Here is a 22,651-nt window from a genome sequence, read left to right as displayed (position 1 = left end):
CAGCAAAGTCTGTATCCCGTTCCAAAATTACTTAATTTTTCCTGCAGAGGTAGGCAATGTAGCCATCTTTTCTTTAATGTTAATTTAAGCTTGGAAAGACCTTATAGACCAAACACTTTGCAGCGCATACAGCATCAGGATGTGTGCACAGACCTGCCTCAATCCATCTGGAAAAGGGACAAACTACAACTATCATTTAGGGACAAACTACAACTGTCATGTATCGATAGCCATTACATATTTGCAACATATCCACATAATCTATGTGCAAATGTTGAAGGGACCATTAGGTCTGGGAATTACTCCTCTCACCGCTCGCAGGGTGGGCCCTGCTGTGAATTTTTGGCGCACAATACTGTTTACAATGAACTGTGCCACATGCTCACTGAGGTTCGGTACGAAACAGTCTTCTGCTATAGTAGCAGCTAGACTCTATCGAGTCACGCGCGCGGGATAGTGGAGCTTCTCCAATGCTACTCTCAATTACACCCGCCCCATGGAGTTCTGTGCACCACAGGAGGCAGATATAATCACCAGTGCCGCGCAGAGAGTGGGAGCCAAGTGTTATGAGCAGTCTGCAGCCGGCAACAGTTATGACGCAGGTGGGGCAAGTGTGCTTGTGAGACTGTAATTAAGTGAATGCTGTAGGCGCCTGGTGTCAGTCTAATATGCAGGGTCGGAGCAAACGCTATATTTTTAGGAGTAAGGAGGTCACCCCTTATGATAATGAACTGTCATGAGTCTTAGTGGAGGCCGTCACCTCTTTTACAGCAAAGTCTGCATCGTGTTTAAAAATTACTTCATTTTTCCCGCAGACAAACTCTAAACACTCTTTAGTCAGGCACTCCAGAATGGACCTGCGGAGCAGAGTTTGGAAAGTCACGCATGTGGTCAACCCATTTGTGTACCTTCAACCTCTCTAGCAAAGGACACGCTCAAACAGATGCTTACTAATGCTTGATTAAATCTTGAGGAGCTAGGTATTCCAGCAACCAATCTTGGAGCCTCGCAACCAATCTTAGTGCCTCCCCCTGTCTTTTTTTACCCTCAGATTCTATAACTGAAGTATCGGGTGATGTACCAAGTGGAACACATCTGAAAGCTCTAATCAAGGGGTGGGAGTCTCTGCCCCTTTCTGTGCTGAAGACACATTTAATCCAGATTCCTGTGAGCTGGGAGGTAATTTGATTTCTGCCCCAATTCTGGTTTTGCAAGCGCTTGTGAGACTATGAACTAAAGGTGTACTCTAGGCTTGCTAATCATAAGCTTTTCGATATATCCTCTACACGTAGGGTGTGACACAAAAGCCTTGGTAGCACCCATACCAACTTGACTACCAGAGATGTCCTTTTCAAAAATCAACACAGTAACGGAAAAACATGCAACTACTTTTGCATTCGATGAAGATGAAGCCAATCGCATATTAGGCCTTATTAAGGAGCTAGAAAGCACCACAACAGTCACCACCAGCCCTGAAAAACTCATTTCACAATTAGAGAGTTATCTGGCGTGAAATATCGCAAAAATTGCACGCCACCACATTGGCACAATATTATCGTGCACAACGAATCCCCAGAGGACTAAGGGTATATTTAAGACCGATACTCTGTAAAGATAATCCTGATTTTGTTAAGCAGTGGGAGCACATTCTTAATAAGTGCTCACTAGACTTAATTCTTCTCACAATAGAAGAACTGGCAAAATCTGTTAACAAATTAGACAAAGAGATAAGAGGAATTAACTGACCAGCTGTCTACATTCAAGACCAAGGAAGAACTAACAATTATTATTGAAGAAGTCAACAAGACACTAGAGAAATACAAAACAGATATTGAGCAGCATAAAGTACGTAAATTTAGGCGTTATACACTGGATTATTCACAGGACATAGTATACACCTGGCAAGAACACTACGCTCAATCCAGACCGGGACCGAATAAACGTCCACCATTTAATCCAAAAACTCCAGGACAAGACTCAAGTGATCCCAGCATTGAAGCCCCCACTAGTGGCGAAGAAGCAACGAACACAGGGAACAACCAACTCAGATCTTCAACGTTACACACTTCACAAGAGGCATCTACTTCTAGCAAACAACCGACACAACTTTTTTTTTTAGAAAAAAGACAAAGAGACGAGGTATCAAGAAGCCTAAAATCACAAAACAAACCGAACAGCTAGTGGTGAATATTTCAAGGAAACACTTGACAACCGATCAAATTAATACATTGAATTTGGGATTATCATTTATTCCTACCCAGAATTCAAATTTACTGGAAGAAAAAAATCCATTTCCATAGACTAACACGTAAAATGAGATGAAAAGTTTTTTTGGACACACAAATGGAAATGGAAATTCCACCTGAAGAAAATGCATACTTGGAAATTAAACCAAAGAGTCAATTCGATCCTCAAGTGAACAACATAACTATCAAGATGTTTGAGGAACAAATGATTAAGGATTTGAAGAGTTAATTTCACAAAAACTAAAAATTACAACATCAGAAGCAGACAGAATGAAATCATTAAAGATCTAGCACAAGACAGGAGTGTAACATTGAAACCAGCTGATAAAGGGGGAGCCATTGTCCTAATGGACACTACGTTCTATGATACCAAGATCAATGAATTACTTGAAGACGTAAGTACATATGTTAAAATTGATCAGGACCCAGTCAAACAGATTGCAGAGATCATAAAGAACACTCTGGATAAAGCATTCATGGATTTCTGAAAAAACGCAACGATTTCTGACAAATTAATACCCGATTACACCCATTTTTTACGGACTACCAAAAATCCATAGAAACTCTAAGACACCACCATAAGACCCATAGTTGCGGGAACAAACAGCATCTTTAATCCCCTGGCAATTTATGTCGATAAAGCGTTACAGCCACTATTACAAGGAACATCTACCTACTTTAAAGACACTACAGACTTTTCAAACCACCTAGATTCATTAACAACCATTAAGGAGGATGACATTTTGGGTTTAATTTGATGTATAAAGTTTGTATACTTCTATTCCACACCAAGATGGATTAGAGGCACTGGAATGGTCACTACTGAGGAATAATTGTGAGGCTAACAAAATGTTTATTTTGGAACTAAGCAAAATCATTCTGGTCAACAATTATTTTACAAACAAAACACAGTTCATTTTACATGCTGCAGGAACATCCATGGGCTCATCAATGGCCCCTGTCTATGCAAATCTCTTCATGTTTTACCTAGAGAGTAACAGAATTTTAATGGAACCTAAATGGCAAAAACATCTAATAACCTGGAAGAGGTTTATAGATGACGTTTTTGTTGTCTGGAGGGGTACTAGATCAGATCTAGATGATTTTTTGGTCTACATTAACAGCATACATTTAAATTTACGATGGAAGTAGGATCTCCTAAACTACATTTTCTGGATGTGGAACTACAGATTGGACCACAGGGTAGAAATACTAATATCTATCAGAAAACCTACCGATGTTAACAACTCCTTACAGTATTTCAGTCATCATCCCGATCATTTGAGAAATAATCTTCCATATAGTCAATCCCTACGGTTGAAAAGAATAACATCATGCACTGAGAAGTTACAAGAAGAAAACCAGGTAATGACAGAAAAATATAGAATGAGAGGATATCCAGAAGAGATCATAGAAAAGGCCAAAGACAAAGCAGACAAACCCAACAGGAGGGATCTCCTGGTTGCAAAAAATAAAGCCAAAAGAAATTCCCTTTTTATATGCTCTTAGGTATTTGGCACAGAGCCATCACTTTAGAAGGCTAATAAAGAAGAATTGGAGCATTATCAGAATGGACACACAACTGAACAGACTATTTCCAAAACCTCCCCATCCTCGCAAATAAGAGGGGTCGCAATTTCAGGGACCACCTTGTGAAAGCAGAACGCCCACCAATAGACAAACAACAGACATTAAAGAAGAAAAAAACAGGCACATTCCCGTGCCTGAATTGTTGCAATTGCAACAAGGTCATGAAAGGGGAATATGTAAGGCATCCTAATAATGGCAACAAGATCAAACTTAATGACTATACAACATGTGATAAAAAATCAGTGATATACGGACTAAATTGCCCATGTGGCATCTTTTACGTAGGACAAACAAATAGAAAGGCAAAGGAACGTTGGAACAAACATAAAAGCAACATATGAACCAACAATGCGAGATCACCTATAGCCCGGCATTTTGTCCAAAATAAACATAATATAGCACAATTGAAAGTGATCATATTAGAAGTTGTCAAAAAATCACAAAGAAGGGGGAATCATGGTAGACACCTGAATCAAAGAGAAATTTACTGGGCGGAAAAATTGAATAGTTTGTCACCAAACGGAATGAATGAAGAGTATAACTTGGGTCCTTTTCTATGAGTAAATTGGATGATGCAAAGTAACTCATCATAGATGCTGGACATTTGATATATTATTTGATATGTCATGGGATTGATTTTTTGAGGTTGATAGAAAGACGAGTGACTGCTCGATAAATAGGTGTCATGCTCCAAGTTATTACTTAAAGGAGATAATGAAGCATATTGTGAGCATGATTATGACATACATAATTCCTGGATGTCCTGATTAAGCAATGAATGAACTTCTGATGAGCGCTGCTAAATAGCCCTTAATGGTGCCAACCTGAAGACCTTTATGTACTAATGAAACAAAAAGGATAAAACATCCTCAGTTTTACACTGAAAGGGATCAACATTCTTTTCTCTGCACCAATCGCAAAACGTATTCCAACGGCAACAGTACAGAGATTTTGTTGCTGGCCTTCTGTCCAAAAGCAACACCTCCATTACGTCATCCGGAAGGTCCCAATCATTGCATCTCAGCCTTTCAGAAACCAAGCGTGAAGGGTGAGATTCTTGACCTCTGGATGGAGAACCAGACCCTCCTCTTGCGAGAGAAGGTCCTCTCTTTGTGGAAGACGCATCGGCGGACAGATGGACATGTCCAGAAGGTCCGGATACCACGTTCTCCTGGCCCAATCCGGGGCAATTAGGATCATGTGTTTAACGAACCTTCGCAACCTCCCGATTACATGAGAAATGACGGGGACTGGAGGAAATGCATACAGAAGTGGGAACTCCCAGTCCACCATGAATGCGTCTCCTAGAGCTCCCCTTGGAGGAAATTCCCTTGAGCAGTACTGCTCGCACTTCCGGTTGGCACCGGTCGCGAACAGGTCCAATGCAGGGGTTCCTCAAAGGGCGAAGATCTCCTGAAGGACCGCCTGAGCTAGTTCCCACTCATGGTAGACTGTGCTCTGCCTGCTCAGAGCATCCACCGCTGTGTTCTCCTCTCTGGCCAGGTGAACCACCGATAAGGAGATTCCTTCTTGAATAGCCCAGTACCAGAGCTGCATTAACTCTGCACAGAGGTAGTGACCCTACACCTCCTCTTGTTGAGGTAGGGCATGGCCACAGTGTTGTTGGTCATTATCAGGACACTCTTTCCCCGTACCGAGGGCAGGAAAGCCTTAAGCGCTAGTCTGATTGCTCTCAGCTCCAAAAGATTGATGTGTAGTTGCACTCAGATGGAGACCAACGACCGCTGATGGTCAGATCGTTGGCATGAGCTCCCCACCTCATGAGTGAGGCATCCGTCACTACCGTTATCTCCGGCCATGGTTGCCAAAACGGTTCTCCCTTCAGAATATTCTTCTTGCAGGCCCACCATAGAAGATCCTGTGAGACTCTGGTTGGAATCTGAAATCGGTCTGACATCCTTCCTGAGAATTGGGACCATTGTGTTCTTAGTGCCCATTGAAGGGATCTCATTCTCAGATGGGCCTCCGTCACCAGAAAAATACAGGATGCCACAAGGCCCAGCAACATCAAAAATTCGAAGGCCGGAAGACTCTGGGCACTCTGAAATTTCTTTACAATCTGAAGAATGTCTCGAGCCCTCACCTCGGGTGGCAAGCTCTTTCCCAAGGATGTATCCAGCACAGCTCTGATGTATTGGAGCTTTTGGGAAGGTGTCATATGGGACTTCTTGTAATTGAGGGAGAAGCCAAGTCTGTGAAGAGAGTGACAGGTAACATTGAGATAATATAGGACTTGTTCGGGAGAACATGCCCGGATCAGCCAATCGTCTAGGTAGGGGTAGACGTGAATCGCCCACCCTCCTGAGACTCGCTGCCACGACCGCCATCAGTTTGGTGAAAACCCTCGGGGCGGAGGCCAACCCGAATGGCAGGACTCAAAACTGAAAGTGCGAGCCGCCAACTGCGAACCTCAGGTATTTCCTGTGCTCGATACTGATTGGCACATGAAAAAAGGCATCCTGAAGGTCCAATGACACCAACCAATCCTGGAGTTGGAAGGCCTGAAGGATCTGAGAAAGCGTGACCATCTTGAATTTGTCTTTCCTGAGGAACTTGTTCAAGTATCTCAAGTCCAAGATGGGTCTCAGTACTCTGTCCTTTTTGGGAATCAAAAATACAGGGAATACCAACCCTTGTTCCTCTCCGCTACAGGCACCGGTTCTATAGCGCCTTTCTCTAGCACGGTTAAAAATTCCTGCACAAGGAGCGGATCTGGAATCTTCAAAGAGTGTTTCCCCGGTGGATTGTTCTGGGGGTTCTTTAGAAAAGGAAGGCAGTAACCGTGGGCTATTGTTTCTAGAGCCCAAGCATCGGAAGTAATGTCTCGCCATTCTTCCAGATGCTGAGACAGCCTGCCCCCGACTGGAGAGTTGTGACTCAAGCACTCAGAGTGGTTTAGAAGCAGCTGTTGCAGCGGCCGACTGTAAAGAGGCTGCCGTTTGAGCTGTCTTGGCACCTTTACCTCGTCCACCACGAGGAAATCTTTGGCCTGTTTGACTGGCCATTCCTCTCGCCCTTCCAAATGAGGAGTAGCAGCGAAAAGATCTATCCCTCCAAGGTTGTCCGCTAGCACGAAAAGGCTGAGGTTGACCAACAGCAGCGCTGAAAGACTTGGCGGCCGCCTTTGAGGTCTGCAACTTCTCAAGGCTCTCGTCAGCCTTGTTGCCAAAAAGATGAGACGCGTCAAAAGGCATGTTGAGAAGTCTAGCCTGCACATCAGTTGCAAAACCTCTGCAACCATGCAAATCTGCGCATCACGGTGCTGGTAGCCATGGACCCGCTGATTCTATCTGCAGAATCCAATTCAGATATAAGGGACTCACACATGGCTTCCCTGCCCTCCTTAACTATAGCCAGGAAGCCGTCCCTTTTCCTCCCCTTCGGGAATATGCTCTGCCGCCATAGAAATGCACTCCCACAGAGTGTACAAACATTTTGCAAGGACACAAGTGGAGTTGGCAGATTTTAATGCCATGCTCCCTGCAGAAAATACCTTTCTCGCCCATCCATCTACGCGCTTATCGTCCCCATCAGGAGGGATGGTAGGGTACGCTGCCTGTTTTGAGGTAGCCGTAGCTGCCTGGACCACCAGACTCTCGGGAGTGGGGTGTTTGGACAGTTAGCCGGGGTCGCTACTGGAGGGGCAGTATTTCTTTGTGTGATTTTTGTCAACTGCCATATTAGTTTCCAGAGTTTCCCAATTCCCGGCCACCCTTTTTTGAAGTGCCACATGGAAAGGCAAGACTGGATCAGTAGGCAGACCCATGTCCAGAATGTCAGTCAGGTCATCCTGATCATAAGGTACTGGAGGTCTAGACCAACCCAACTATTCCACAACCTTAGACATGAGTTGGCGATATGAGAAGTCAGCATGCTTCCCTGGTTCTGGTCTTCCGAACTCCAACTCAGGAGAGGTGTCAATGTCACTGGCATTATGCAAATTGTCACAAAGATCTTGCATTTTACTCTCCTCCAAAATAAGGCACCCATGCACATTTGGTGTACCGTACTGAAGCCCAAAAGGGGCATCCACCTCATCTGAATGCTCTCCCTCCTCAAAGATGGAGACTTGAAAAAACCCTTTTTCGGGAGAGGAGTATACAACTTCTCTGGCGTAGAACCCAGAGGCTTCGACGGTGTCCAAGTCGCTGACTTCGTCTTAGCCAGTGCCTTTTTTGGAGGAACACTAGGCATCAATGGCTGAGCTGGCAAAAGCAGCACAGCTGGCGTCGCCAATTTTGGCTTTGATTTCGACAACAGCATCAATGGCCTAATAGGGGTCAAGGACCCGATAGGTGTCAACGGCATCGAGGGCTTCGAAGGCGTCGACAACCTCGATCTCTCCTCACGTCTCGAGTGATCCTTCGATTTCTTATTTGACCGAGGCAAGGACGACACTCGATGGGGCTCACGCCTTTTACCTGGGGGTTCGAGTGCGCTTAGTTTTCGGCCAAGACATCTCCTTCCCGGTTTCCGTAGAGGCTCAGTCGGAGCACTACCATGTTTCTCAAAGATTTTGAGCATTTCCACACAGAAAGCTTCCCATTCTGCAGGAATAGACTTTTTGGACGGGCATGTCATCCTCACGGGGGAACAGTCTGACGGAGAAGTCAGTGAAGGCGACCGGCGGTGCCTTCTCCTCGACCGCATTGAAAAAGACGATGAGTGGCAGGAACCACTCTGAGACCTAGAACGCTTGGCCTTCTTCCTCCGAGAAGAGTCGTCTCTCGACTCATCGGTCGAAGGCCTAGCAGGTCGGGATTTAGGGGGTTTGGAAACCTTTCCTACCTGGAGCTTCCCCTTTCATGCCCTCAAGGCCTTTCCCGTCATGCCCCCGTATTGTCGCTGTTAAGATGGATTTCTGAACTCTGACCTGGTGGGCAGAGGTTCGGGAGACCAGCCTAGTTTCTTGGAACAGGGTAACCTTCTGGAGAAGCCAGACCAATCAAGGTAGCTTGGTGGCGGTTAAGACTAGGTCTCAGGAGGGGTGAGGGTGACTGAAAGACCTCAATGAGCACATAGAGTAAAGGACACTTACAAATTACTCCCAGTCAGGTATAGATATATTAAAAATACATATACATTTATTTCAAGGCCTTTGGGTTTCCAAGACACACATCAAATCACAGTAATACTTATTAGACCAACGCAATCCTATCTAAATACATATATACAAGACCAATGAGGTGTAAAGGTTAAATGCACGAAATGGGTCCACAACCTAAAAGGGGAAGGAAACAGGCAGTGCAAATAGTCTTTAGCCCCTTCTACATCCAACACACTCCTAACTAAGAGGCAGTCCGATCCCTAAGAGGAGGGGAGCCTAATGCTCAAAAGTACAGGCTGTTAGGCAAGGTTTGTATGCAGTACCCTCTGGGAACACTACAAACAACTATGACTACAAGTATAGGCAACCCAACCTTTGGTATAAGCTTGTACTAAACAGTTTTGGTAGCGTGTTGAGCAGCCAGGCTTATCTCAAGAGGGGAAATATGAGCTTTGGTGTAGTTACACAAAGATTCACAGTTACAGGTATTCAAATAAACTCTTACACTCAAGGTTTCTTGCATAAACAATTAATACATTATTTATCAGTCAGTTATAAGGCCTTCTTCAGAAGGGAGCAATAGAATAGTAACACACAAATATACTTCAATACTGTACACTCTGAGTTTCAGAATCAGACAAGACCCTTTTGGGATGGCCCAGGAGACACAACCTACACCCACAGGTGACTTCAGTAACAAGGGTGCTGGGGACATTAATACCTTACTGTTGGCATACAGAATACTCTCAATAGTTTGAGAAAGGCAAAGGTTTTTAGAACACAAGAAGTTACAAATATTTTTAAGCAGGGCAAATACTTTCAGATAGCAAGAGAAGAGTCATTCAATTCAATAGGCTAAGCCAAAGTCAATGGGCAAAAGTCTTTGTATAGGATGCAGGACTTCAGGTAGGCAAATGGAAAAGTCTTTGCACAAGTTAGTCTTTGATAAAAAGAAGAATCAAACGTAGGGCCACAAGCTGATTAGAGTTGCAGAAGTTACAAGCACTGCCACAGTAAGAGGTAAGTTCTCTTAGGCTAGTTTTACAGTACCTTAGTAAAGAAAAAAAAGATGCAGCTGAAGACTTCTGTTCCTGTACAGCTCTGCAGATCTCGCTGTTCCTGGGCCTCAGTAGTGGGGACAAGAGGGAGGACGTCAGGGGACTCCTGCACTGTATTGGCGCCGTCAAACATGGCAACCGGCAAACTTTACTTTCAGTGGCTGTTTCGCGTTTCAGCTCCTTGCGGTACAGCAAATGGCAATCAGCGCGGTTCCTGGCTGTCAAGGTGGACTTTCCTCACATCTGACGTCCTGCACTCAACTGAGGGGGTTCAGGATTGGTCAGTCCTGCTTCATGGCAGTCCGGAGGATCTTCCAAAAGCTTTAGGCCAGCTTACAAGCAACGCACACAATCTGGTGTCCCCGCTCCCTGGCTCTATGGTTTCCTGCAGCAACTCTGAGGAAATTCAACCAGCTCCGAAATGGGTGTCCAGGTGGCTTACTTGGGAGTTGATTGGTCCCACCAACTCAAAGGGAGAAGTCGTCCTTGCAGGACTTCTGTCAATTCCTGGCGATTCGGACCTGCAGCAGGGCTTCACTGGGCAAACCAACGGTCCAGGAGTTGCAGCAGCCGTCCTCTTCAAGCTCTTCTTCGGTTCCTTCGTCCAGTGGTCGACTCTGCCTTCCGAGCCAAAAGACTTGCCTTTTATTCAGTCCTCTCCCATTCATTCCAGCCTAGCTGCCACTCACCCAGCAGGGTGGCTGTCCTTGCCGGATAGTCAGCCAGCCAATTACCACAGAGTGCATTTGGGTCTCCTAGGAGACTAAACAAAGGGTGTTTCGGGCACCTCCCTCACTTCATGCCTACCCCAGACACTTTGGAGCCAGAGGTGGGTTTCACTCCTGAAGCCCGCCAAAGGCGAATGAACAAAGACCAAACCTGAGAAAAACTCTAGAAGGACTTTCCACAAAGACCTGGTGAAAAAAGAAGACCGGGCACCATTTTAACAACGATGGCTAGACACCATTTTGAAAAAGATGGCTCCTGCGGTTAACGTTACCGGGTCTGTGAACGGTCGCGGTAAATGCAAACCTTGGTAGTTCAAAACAAAACCACTGCCACCAGCCAGTCAATTGAGGAAAGGGTAACATAAAAGATGTTACATGAGCATTTAGACACAGGGGATACTAAGTAATCCCTCCAGCACTCGATTGTAAGATGGGGCGTGCTGGGTATAAAAAGCTACAAAGTTAAGTAAAGTCAATTTCACTTTGCTGCTCTTGGAAACAGTAGTTTATCCAAGAGAAGGTATTTTAACCTTTGGGAAATCTGAAAGACTTCTCTGTGCCACTGCACTGAAGGTGTTGTGTGACACAATGTAAAAGATGATGCCTAGTCAGACTCCACAACCAAAAGAAACAGTGTTATAAAAAATCACAATAAAATACATGAGAGGGTGGGAAAAAGGGTCACACACTCTCCAGGTAAAAGAAATCAAGTCCTCAAAATCCAGCAAAGTTGCTGGGGGTCTCTAAGGTGGAGGGAATTAGCATATTTCTGAGAATTCTCCCTAACATTGCGTTCGGAGCTACAGCTAACTCCATACTAGTAAACCCGACAGAGGGTAACATATAATCACCACTTAAAGCTCAAGGGAATGTGGGATGCATCTCTAATCCAAGTGACATAGCGCTGTGAGATATACCAGTTCCATTTACATTGTGTGAAATCTTTAGAATTTGAATAGTGATTACTTTCTATCTCTAAGGCCCTAATTCGCTGCACTGCTCAACTGATACCAATTATTTATCTCCTCTAGCCCAACCACAGTGAAACCGCTGTGGTTATTGGAAATCGAATTTTAGCCTAATTGATTGATGAGCAGATAACTCCTCTCCTTTGAGTGACAAGAAATTAGCTAGTAGCAACAACTTACTGATATATAAAAGTTTTCATTTCTGACGTGCAGCAGCAACATTATTTTCTGTCACCTGTAAATATTACAGGGGCCGAAACTGCATAATAAACTAATAAGCTTGTTACTAAAACGTTGTTGAAGATAACCTCAGACTGTGTGCCCTCTAAACCAATAATGACTCATTTGTATATCCTAAAAACAGCCATGCCACCTAACAAAATACCACTAAATATAATAGACTGCCCTAGTATACCTTTGAAATTGCCTTCGAATGACAGCATAATACACCCGAACACTCAGAAACGCAAAAGAACCAGATCCCTAACAACGGATATCAGACACTTTTGTACTATTGACAAAGTGCCTAAGTGGAAACATGGTACGAAAGCAATCAAAAAGACTTCGCACCTGCAGGACAAAGAACTATTAATACACTTTGATGAGCTCTCAGATACTCTGATGTCAAATGCGTTAGCTAATATGGCTCCACCTATACCCAACAAAGACAACACATATCCTCAATTGTTCCATTCAAATAATAGAGGACAATCCTACTTCTGCCCCTAAAGCTGCAATCAATATACCCAGTGACAAGCAAATCCTGATTCGAACCCCAGTTCTAGCTATTGCCCAAGTGCATGAGCAACAAAATAATATTGTTACCTCTTGTAATACTCCAAGTAACGCCAAGGGGGCATAGAAAAAGATTGAAGCAATAGCAATAACAGAAGCTATAATTAGAGATATTAATTCCCCTATTCAAGAACAAAGGCATAGATCCTGTTCTAGTTCCGGATACCCAAGACTCCGGTAGGCACAACCTCTCCTGCAACTTAATCTGTCTGCGTCCCCCATTTTGTGTAGAAACGCAACAGATTCGTCAGGCTGTTCTTCCGCTTCTTTTGTTAACCCTTGCCCCAGACGAACAGGACATTTTAATAAAGAGCCTGCCCCGCAAGTTGAGGTAACCCTGTCAGTCATGAACACTGCTCTAATGTCTCTAACAAAACTATATGATACACTTGACATTAAACTAGAAGTACAAACAGAACTATTAAATAAATTATGTTAACAGCAGCTCACAATTCAGATTTTTGACTCAGAAAAGACCATGGAAAAACAGAATTAAATATTTCATCTAAACATTTCATTGAACACTCTATTTTAATTACATCAACAATTCATAATAAAGATGAGAACAGTTGCAAATCAGGCATTACAAAGTCAAACTGAGAATTTCATATTTCCCAAACAAGTTCTGCTCTTTGCCCAAAGTACTCAGTATGCTCCTGAACAAATTGATAAACCATCTTTTTGATATCTTTGGCATACAAAAACAAGGGGGAAAAACGAACTACCCTCAATTAAAAAAGAAATTTAAAAATCTGAAAACTTCTGCTAAGAGCTTGCAAGTAGGCTCAAGAAAATGTTTGCGCTCTTTAACAAACTTGGATAATATCAAAGACAATGTAAATGCTTGATTAATAAAGAAAAACAAGATACTAGCTAAAGCAAAAGCTTACAATAAATCAACTAAAGCGGTAATGAGACCCTCACAGATATCTCCAGTAGCGGAGAATTCTAAACCATTGGATGACCTTATTAAGGCAGCAGAACATCTAGAACTGGCCGCTAAAAACAATGAAAATATATCAGCCTGTATGAAAACAAGTATTAATTCACCCAAAATCCAATTTCGGTTCAATAATAATGAAACTCACATGAACCTTATTAAACCTTGTTAAAACCCATCTAATTTTACCACCTTAGAACAAAGAAGACTAGAATTACAAAGAGCAAGTACAGGCTTTCCTGTCCCGCGCTTCCCAGGAAAATCTAATCCTGATAACAATCAAACACTGATTTTGTACTACAAAATGAGCTAGGCCGATGGAAAGAAAAATCACAAGAAAACCTGAACCAACAGTCCACTTTAACCAGCTCGGCCAATTTAAAAACTAATCCGATAGCTTCAACTCATAATTACCACACTTTGATCCTCCAATGTAGACCGATTCCTTACTCACACTATGCATTAAATAGATCAAGTGTGCTTAATATACTGGGCGATATACAAATGTTAGAAGATCTCCAGTCCAGTGACTTTGAACAAATTGAATTCACTAATCCAAAAAAACCAAGTGTAGAAAAACTGTGGATTTCCTCAGGAGTCGTGAGAAATATTCAGAATAGGAAGAAATGACTTCAAAAAACGGTCCGACCTGTACAAAAAGGTCGTAAATGCATGCCACCAAAGGTTCGAACACCAAAAGTTCAAACCTTTGGTGGCATGCATTTAAAAAAAGAAAAGCACTGCGGGGGATGCAGGGGTATCCCCCGCAACAGCCCTTCACCATACTATACAGTACAGTGAGTGGGGGTTGCAGGGGACACCCCCCAAAAAAACCAAAGAAACAAAAAACAGGGGCTGCGGGGGACAACCCTGCAGCACACCCGAGGAAAGAAAAAAATAATAACAGTATAGTGAGCAGGCGTTGCGGGGGGAAAACCCCTGCAGCTGCCCAAAAAAAAGAAACAAGAAAAGGACCCTGCGGCGCCGGTTCCCAATCACGGAAGTGAAAGTGAACTGGCGCTGCAGGGACACAGTGTTTTACAAGGTAAGTAGGGTGTGCGTGGGGGTGTGTTGGCTGTGTGGGTGGGGGTGTGTTGTGGGTGTGGGTTTTGTAGGTTTTTAAAAATTATGTTCGCAAGGGAAATGTATGCACCTTTTGTGGTGCGTAAATTTCTCATGCAAACTTTTCCGTCGCAGATTTTTTCGTGACGGAAAAATCACGTAGATCCAAATATTCTATCGCAGACAAGGCCTGAATTATATGACATGGGATTTATACTAGAGCAAGACATCGCTCTCAGCCAAACAAATGATCAGAAACATGACCAAACAAGTAAGCAACAAGGACAAACTAATAGCCAACCACTTTGCTCCAACGGTAATCTTGACTCCAAATTATGGATAATGGAAACTAGTTTACAAGAGTCCTTACAGCACCTACACAATTTTAAAATCTTAACAAATGAAACATGGTCAAAGCCTGTATTCAATAAGGATAAAAATGTTCAGAGATAACCAAGCGTCCAAAGACAGCCTTCCAAACTCACCTTAGCATCCTGGAATTCCAGAGTGTTTAAGCATTTCTTATTTCAGTGACACAGAAAGCCCTTTATTTATTCGATCTAATTCTCCTACAAGAAACCTGGCTGGTAGATACTCCAGTTTGGGAGGGCCATATTCTGTCAGCCCTACCAGCCAGGAAAGGCTTGCTAGGTCGTCCGCAGCGGTTTTTCTGGTCGCTGTTAAGACTGCCCTACAATTTACACTTGATTTTTGGGCATCATTGAACCCTTTTACTCAGTCAGAATTAATACCCCTCAGGGAGGAATTGCCATTCTCAATATAATTGGAATCACAAGGCGATAGATGATCATATCTTCTAAGCAGGTATTACCTAAATGCTGGACATGATCGCTGGTGATTCTACAGTGATCCACATGATAATAGCAGGAGATCTGAATATGAACTGTTTAGGCCCTAATAACATAAAAAGGACACAGATAATAAAGTCATGGCTAACTCTTATGAAGAACAGACAGTTCTTGATGCTTAATGGTAACCTGAAAGACGATATACCTGCCAAAACAACGTGGAAAAGAGGTATCACTGCAACGACTATAGATTATATATTTGTGCAACGTTTAACTTTCAAAGTAATTAAAAAATTTGAGATCCTTCACCAGTCTAGCAGCAATCATAATCTCTTAATGTGCACCTAGATATGGGATCTGAAATTGGAAAAGCCTGACAACTATCCTCATGACCTGGTTTTGACAGGAGGTAGAAATAGATTTAAATGGACGGAGAAGAAGCTAGCTGCATTGAGATCCCGGGTCCACACTCAGAATGTAAACTGCGACCAACGCTTGATTAGAGAACAGGGCATGTATATTACTATAATGTCTTTATTTAAACAAAAGAACAAGTTACTTTCTTACCTGGTAACGTTCTTTCGATGGGATGGTCCGACGACGTATTCCATATCTATGACATGTAATCACCACAGCTGTGCTGCTTCGGAAACTTTTTCGGCGTCTGCGTCCTGCGTCGATGACGTCGTTGCGCCGTCGTCGAGGACCTCCTCCGACGTCCGACGTCATCCGATGTGATAAGTAGGACGCACGACGCCCATAGCCTCAGTTATAGTTTTTTCCCCCAGAACGTGTGACATAAGTCAACTGCCAGTCAGACACAAAGCCTTGCGGAACGTAAGCTGCAATCGCAAAAGAAATTCTGCAGCGGGGAAGGCAGGGCGGGAGCGATATGGAATACGTCGTCGGACCATCCCATCGAAAGAACGTTACCAGGTAAGAAAGTAACTTGTTCTTCGAGGGGATTGGGTCCTCCGACGTATTCCATATCTATGACAGACTCCCAAAGCAGTACCAAAGCAAGGAGGAGGGAAAGAATTTAGAATCAAAATGTAGAATAGCCAATCAAATAGCAGAGCAAAGGACCGCCTTGCAAAAGGCCAGATCCTGTGCTCGGATGGAATCAAGGGAATAGTGACGTACAAATGTATGTACTGAAGCCCAGGTGGCTGCATCACAGATGTTGCGAATAGGAACACCCCTCTGCAGGGCAGTAGACGCAGCCATACCCCTGGTAGAATGGGCCCACAAGCCAGCCGGTGGGTCCTTACCCGCCAAACGGTAGCACTCCGAGATGGCCAAAATAATCCAGCGAGACAAAGTCTGTTTCGTCACAGCTTGCCCCAAACGCTTTCCAGCGTAACCAATAAAGAGTTGATCATCCACTCTGACCCGGGACATGCGTGAAACATAAAAGCTTAAAGCTCTCCTAGGATCAAGCCTATGGAGCCTCTCCTCTTCCTTACCAGGATGCGGAGGAGGATAGAATGCCGGAAGAACAACCTTCTGGGCCAAATGAAATTCCGTCACTACCTTCGGAAGAAAAGAAGGACGAACTCTAAGGACAACCCTGTCCTTGTAAAATACAGTGAAGGGAGGCTTAACTGAAAGTGCCTGTAACTCACTCACTCTGCGAGCGGAAGTAACCGCAACTAAAAACACAGTTTTCAGAGTTAACAGCCTCAAAGGGCAAGAATGTAAAGGCTCAAACGGAGCACCCATAAGAAACTTAAGAACCAGGTTTAAATCCCAACCGGGCACCAGGAAAGGTGACGGAGGGAACACATTAGTGAGCCCTTTCAGGAACTGTGAAATCAAAGGGGTTTTAAAGTAAGAACACTCTTCAGACGAGCGCTTAAAGATGGACAGCGCCGCCAGGTAACCCTTAACGGTACCCACTTGCAAGCCCCTGTGGGCCAAAGAAAGCAAAAAGGACAGAACCATGGGGATGTCACATGCAAAAGGATCCACATTCTGAACTCTGCACCAGTCACAGAACTTACGCCAACGGCAACGGTACAGAGACTTTGTTGCCGGCCTTCGGGCCGAAAGCAACACCTCCATCACGTCCTCAGGGAGGTCCCAATCCTTATACCTCAACCTTTCAGAAGCCAAGCGTGAAGGTTGAGGGACCTGACCTCTGGATGGAGAACCTGACCCCCCTCCCGTGAGAGCAGATCGTCTCGGTAGGGAAGACGACGTGGAGGGCAGATGGATAAGTCGAGAAGGTCCGGGTACCACGCCCTCCGAGCCCACGCCGGGGCAATGAGGATCATCCGGGAACCGAACTTCCGTAACCTCCGCAGCACTTGCGGGATGACGGGGACTGGAGGAAACGCGTACAGCAGCGGGAATGACCACTCCACCACGAACGCGTCTCCTAAGGCTCCTTCTGGAGGAAATTCCCGCGAGCAAAACCTTTCGCACTTCCGGTTGACACTGGAGGCTAAGAGATCCACTTGAGGGGTCCCCCAAAGGGCGAAGATCTCCAGGAGAATCTCCTGAGCCAACTCCCACTCGTGAGAGATCGCGCTCTGCCTGCTCAGAGCGTCCGCCGTCACATTTTCGGCTCCGGCCAGATGAACTGCCGAGATCGAAACTTCCTGCTGGATGGCCCAGAACTCGAGCTGCATCGCCTCTCTGCACAGAGGAAGTGACCCTGCCCCCCCTTTTTGTTGAGGTAGTGCATGGCCACTGTGTTGTCCGTCAGGATCAGGACAGTCTTCCCTCGCACAGACGGCAGAAAAGCCTTCAGGGCTAGCCTGACGGCCCTCAGCTCCAACAGATTGATATGGAGTCTGGACTCCGACGGAGACCAACGACCGCTGACTGTCAGCCCGTTGGCATGAGCTCCCCATCCCGTGAGGGATGCATCCGTCACGATCGTCACCTCCGGCCAGGGAAGCCAAAATGGAGCCCCCTTCATCAAGTTGCCTTCGACGGCCCACCACAGAAGGTCCCGGGCGACCGAGGACGGCACCTGAATCGAGTCCGACATCCTGCCGGAGGACTGCGACCATTGCGTCTTGAGTGCCCACTGCAAAGATCTCATCCGCAGGCGAGCCTCTGGCACCAGAAGAATGCAGGATGCCATGAGGCCGAGCAACCTCAGGAACTCGAACGCTGGGAGCGTCTGGGCATGCTGAAACTTGTGCACCATCTGCTGAATGTGAAGAGCCCTCACCTGGGGAGGAAAACACTGCCCCAGGGAAGTGTCGAGCACTGCTCCGATGTACTGGAGCCGCTGTGTTGGCGTCAAATGGGACTTCTTTAAATTGAGGGAGAAGCCCAGCCTGTGAAGGGAGCGACAGGTGATCGATAGATGATCCAGGACTTGCTCGGGAGAGCTCCCCCTGATCAACCAATCGTCCAGGTAGGGGTAGACGTGAATCCCCCCTTGCTTGAGATGCGCTGCCACCACCACCATGAGCTTGGTGAAAACCCTCGGGGCGGAGGTCAATCCGAACGGCAGGACCCGAAACTGAAAGTGCGAGTTGCCAACCGCGAACCTCAGGTACTTCTTGTGCTTGGGATGGATCGGCACATGGAAGTAAGCATCCTTGAAGTCGAGTGACACCAACCAGTCCTGAAGCTGAAGGGCCTGGAGGACTTGAGAGAGAGTAACCATCTTGAACTTGTCCTTCCTGAGGAGTTTGTTCAAACCGCGCAAGTCCATGATGGGTCTCAATCCCCCGTCTTTCTTCGAAACCAAAAAATAAGGGGAATACCATCCCTTGTTCCTCTCCGCTACAGGCACCAGTTCTATGGCGCCTTTCTCCAGCAGGGCTTGAATTTCCTGCGCAAGGAGCGGATCCGGACTCTGCAAAGAGAGGTTCCCCGGTGGATTGTCGCGAGGCCTGTGCCGAAAAGGAAGACAGTAGCCGTGGGTTATGATCTCCAGAACCCACACATCTGAAGTAATGGCTTGCCACTCTACAAGATGCTGCGCCAGCCTTCCCCCAACCGGCGAACCATGGGACATGGCCTCACGACTGAGCGGGAGCGGCTGCAGCGTTACCTGAGGGCAAAGAGGCAACTGCCCGAGCGGCCTTGGCACCACGGGTACCCTGTCGTCCACCTCTGGTACCCCTGCGTTGGCCTCTTTGACTGCCAGCTCCTCTCGCTTTACTGAAGGATGAGTAATAGCGAAAGGAACCACCCCTCCACTGCTGTCCCCTGGGACGAAAAGGCGGAGGTTGGCGAAATGCAGCGCCCAACGACTTCGCTGCAGCTTTTGAGGTCTGCAACCTCTCAAGGCTCTCGTCAGCCTTGCTGCCAAAAAGGTGTTCACCATCAAAGGGCATGTTGAGGAGCCGGGACTGCACATCAGGCGCAAACCCCGACTTCCGCAACCACGCAAACCTGCGTATCACGGTGCTCGCCGCCATGGACCTACTGACGCATTCAGCTAAGTCCAAACCCGACTGAACGGACTCACACATGGCATCCTTACCATCCTGGACCATAGCAAGGAAACCATCCCGTTCATCCCCTTCAGGAACATGTTCAGCCGCTAACGCAACACAGTTCCACAGAGTGTGCGTGAAACGTGACAAGGCACAAATGGAGTTGGCCGCCTGAAACGCCATACCACCAGAAGAAAACACTTTCTTCGCCCAGCCATCAAAACGTTTGTCGTCCCTATCAGGAGGGATGGTAGGGTACGACGCCTGCTTCGCCGGGGCCGTGGCCGCCTGCACCACCAAACTCTCCGGAGTGGGGTGCCTGGTCAAGTAGCAGGGGTCGCCACTGGCTGGACGGTATTTTCGCGACAAGGATCTGCCCACCGCCGGGAGACTCTCCGGAGCAGTCCAAGCCGCCGCCACCCTTCTCTGTAAAGCCATATGGAACGGCAGAACCGGGTCAGTTGGGGGACCAACATCAAGGATGTCCGTCAGATCATCCTGCACAAACTCCCCTGGGGGAGCAGACCATCCCAAGTACTCAGAAACCCTAGCCATAAGGCGCCGGTACGAGGAATCAGCATGAGAGCCAGGCTCAGGCCTACAAAACTCCACCTCCGGAGAGGTGTCCAGTCCACTGGCATCATGCAGTGACTGTCTCAACTCGTCAAACTGACTATGGCCCGAGACAATGTCATCCGGAACCTGACTAGGAACCAGGCCATCAGAATCCTCATCCGCCTCTGAAATATAATCCAGGTGGCGAAAAGAAGGCACTCGAGAGTGCTTGCTCTTAACCAGAGCCTTCCTAGGGGGTCCACCCGTGCCCTGGGGTACCTCCGACACGAAAGGCGTCGATGGCGTCGAGCGAATCGGCGCCAGCGTCGAGAGAACCGGCATCGGCGCCGAGAGGATCGGCGTCGACGTCGAGGAAATCGGCGTCGACGTCAGATGCAGCGCCTCCAGAATCGGCGGCGTCGACACAGCCCTCGAGGCCGGAGCCCCGAGCGTGACCCTCGACGACCTGAGCTTCGACGGCATCGACGACTTCCTCGGAGCCAGAGCCTCGAGAAAACCTGTCGACGCCCTCGACGCCACAGACGTCGAAGCCTTCTTCGAAGACCTCACAGGTGCACACGGTCTCGAACGCGTCGAGGACCGCGACCTGGAACGGGTACGTCGAGAACGAGTCCCCTTGTCCGAACGGGACCTTTCCCGTGACTCGTGCCGACCACTCTTGCGAGCGGTGTCTCTCGACCTCACACGACCGACCCCACTCGGGGGCGCGGACGGCTGAGTACCCTGCGACTCAAGAATCGCCAACATCTTCTTCCCGAAGGAAGCCCATTCCTCCGGCGTCGCACGGCCCGAGGGGTAAGCGACGTGCCGGGCAGAGCCCTCCGAAGAGGACCTGGAAGACGACCGATGTCGGCGCTTCCGAGAATGCCTCGAAGAGGCAGAGGAGTGGCGAGACTGACTCCTAGAAGGAGACCCACGAGACTTCCGACGATGACACGGAGAGTCACCCCTCGAATCATCCGTCGAAAGCCCCGCAGACTTCGACTTCCGGGGCTTGGACACCCGACCTACCGACAACTTCTTCTTACGTTCGCGTAAGGCTTTGGACGTGAGTGACTGGCAGTCGATACAGTCATCCGTGTCGTGGGCCTCCCCGAGGCACCAGAGGCAGGCGTCGTGCGAGTCCGTCACCGACATCTTGGACCCACACTCCCCGCACTTCTTGAAACCCGGACGCGGGGTCGAAGACGAAGTAGAAGACATCTTCAGAAGGATTCACACAAACGAACAGGTTCGAAGAACCGAGAAGAACAGAACTCCAAAGAGTCGAGGCGTTCAAACCGAGAAACACGAAGCAACACATTCGCGGAAAAAACGGAACTGAGGCTATGGGCGTCGTGCGTCCTACTTATCACATCGGATGACGTCGGACGTCGGAGGAGGTCCTCGACGACGGCGCATCGACGTCATCGACGCAGGACGCAGACGCCGAAAAAGTTTCCGAAGCAGCACAGCTGTGGTGATTACATGTCATAGATATGGAATACGTCGGAGGACCCAATCCCCTCGAAATGCGGGCTAAATTAAAAGCCCCATTTTAAACACAAGCACTGTTTTGAGAGCCAAATAAAGGGAAAAAAAATCCAACTGAGGAATAATATAAGGGCAGCTGGTATGCTTGCAACGGACATTAGAACACACAAACTTTGTAACCTAAAAACCCAATATAATAATTGGCGCAAATCCCATTAAGCTCTAATGGTACAGAATGATAGCGAAATTATGGTGAGATCAATCGCATCTAAAAATAGCGTGCAAACCTGGGCTATCTTGAACAGTGCTTTCAATGATAACCAAAGCCCTTATCTCATAAATGCAGTCCAAGAGGCATCCTGGATTAATTACTATGAGGAATTGTATGGGTGTTCACGAAAAATTGACGTGCCTCAAAATATGATAAGGAACCCTAAAAGTTAACTGATATTTGATAGAGAGGATATTCGCAATTAGATAACTAAACTGAGTTTTTCACGAGCACCTGGACCAGATGGCCTGACTAACGCCATGATGAAAACCCATCCAGACATCTGGGCTGACATTTTGCACATGATATTTACTAACGTAATACAAAAGAAACAAATGCTACCATCGTGGAAAAAATCAATAATAACACCAAATTTTAAAACAAGGGGACCGGGAACTGCCACAAACCTACCGACCCATAGCTCTTCTAGATGTTTCCAGGAAAGATTTTTGCCTGACTTTTACTAAAAGATTTTACCAAATGGGTTAACGATAAGCAACTAGCTGACAAATATCAAACAGGCTTCGTACCTGGTCTAGGAACCTCAAACAACTGGCCTTATCTCTAATCAAAAGCAGAGGACAAGCTACAGGCCAATCAATATACATGGCTTTTATTTACTTTAGAACAGCCTTCGATTCTGCCTCAAGAGAGCTTCTCT

At 46.5% G+C, this 22,651-nt stretch overlaps 1 protein-coding gene across 3 annotated transcripts in view; it reads right to left on the bottom strand.

Moving 5' to 3' along the window:
* LOC138566953 (zinc finger protein 208-like) overlaps positions 1-22,651 on the bottom strand; it is a 644,285-nt gene that overhangs the window by 13,163 nt on the left and 608,471 nt on the right. The window contains exon 1 of one of the 3 annotated variants that reach the window (XM_069644733.1): positions 3,482-3,554. The exons of the other annotated variants lie outside the window; for them this stretch is intronic. The gene's annotated coding sequence lies outside the window, so the exon portion shown is untranslated. Of the gene's footprint in view, positions 1-3,481; positions 3,555-22,651 lie in introns of those variants that run through there. 3 annotated transcript variants of the gene reach the window in all.

Source organism: Ambystoma mexicanum, chromosome 2p, assembly GCF_040938575.1.
Source record: "Ambystoma mexicanum isolate Mex_15411 chromosome 2p, UKY_AmexF1_1, whole genome shotgun sequence".
NCBI classification, from domain to species: domain Eukaryota; kingdom Metazoa; phylum Chordata; class Amphibia; order Caudata; family Ambystomatidae; genus Ambystoma; species Ambystoma mexicanum.
The sequence above is the reverse complement of the archived record's forward strand: the minus strand, read 5'-3'. Positions and strand labels throughout refer to the sequence as shown.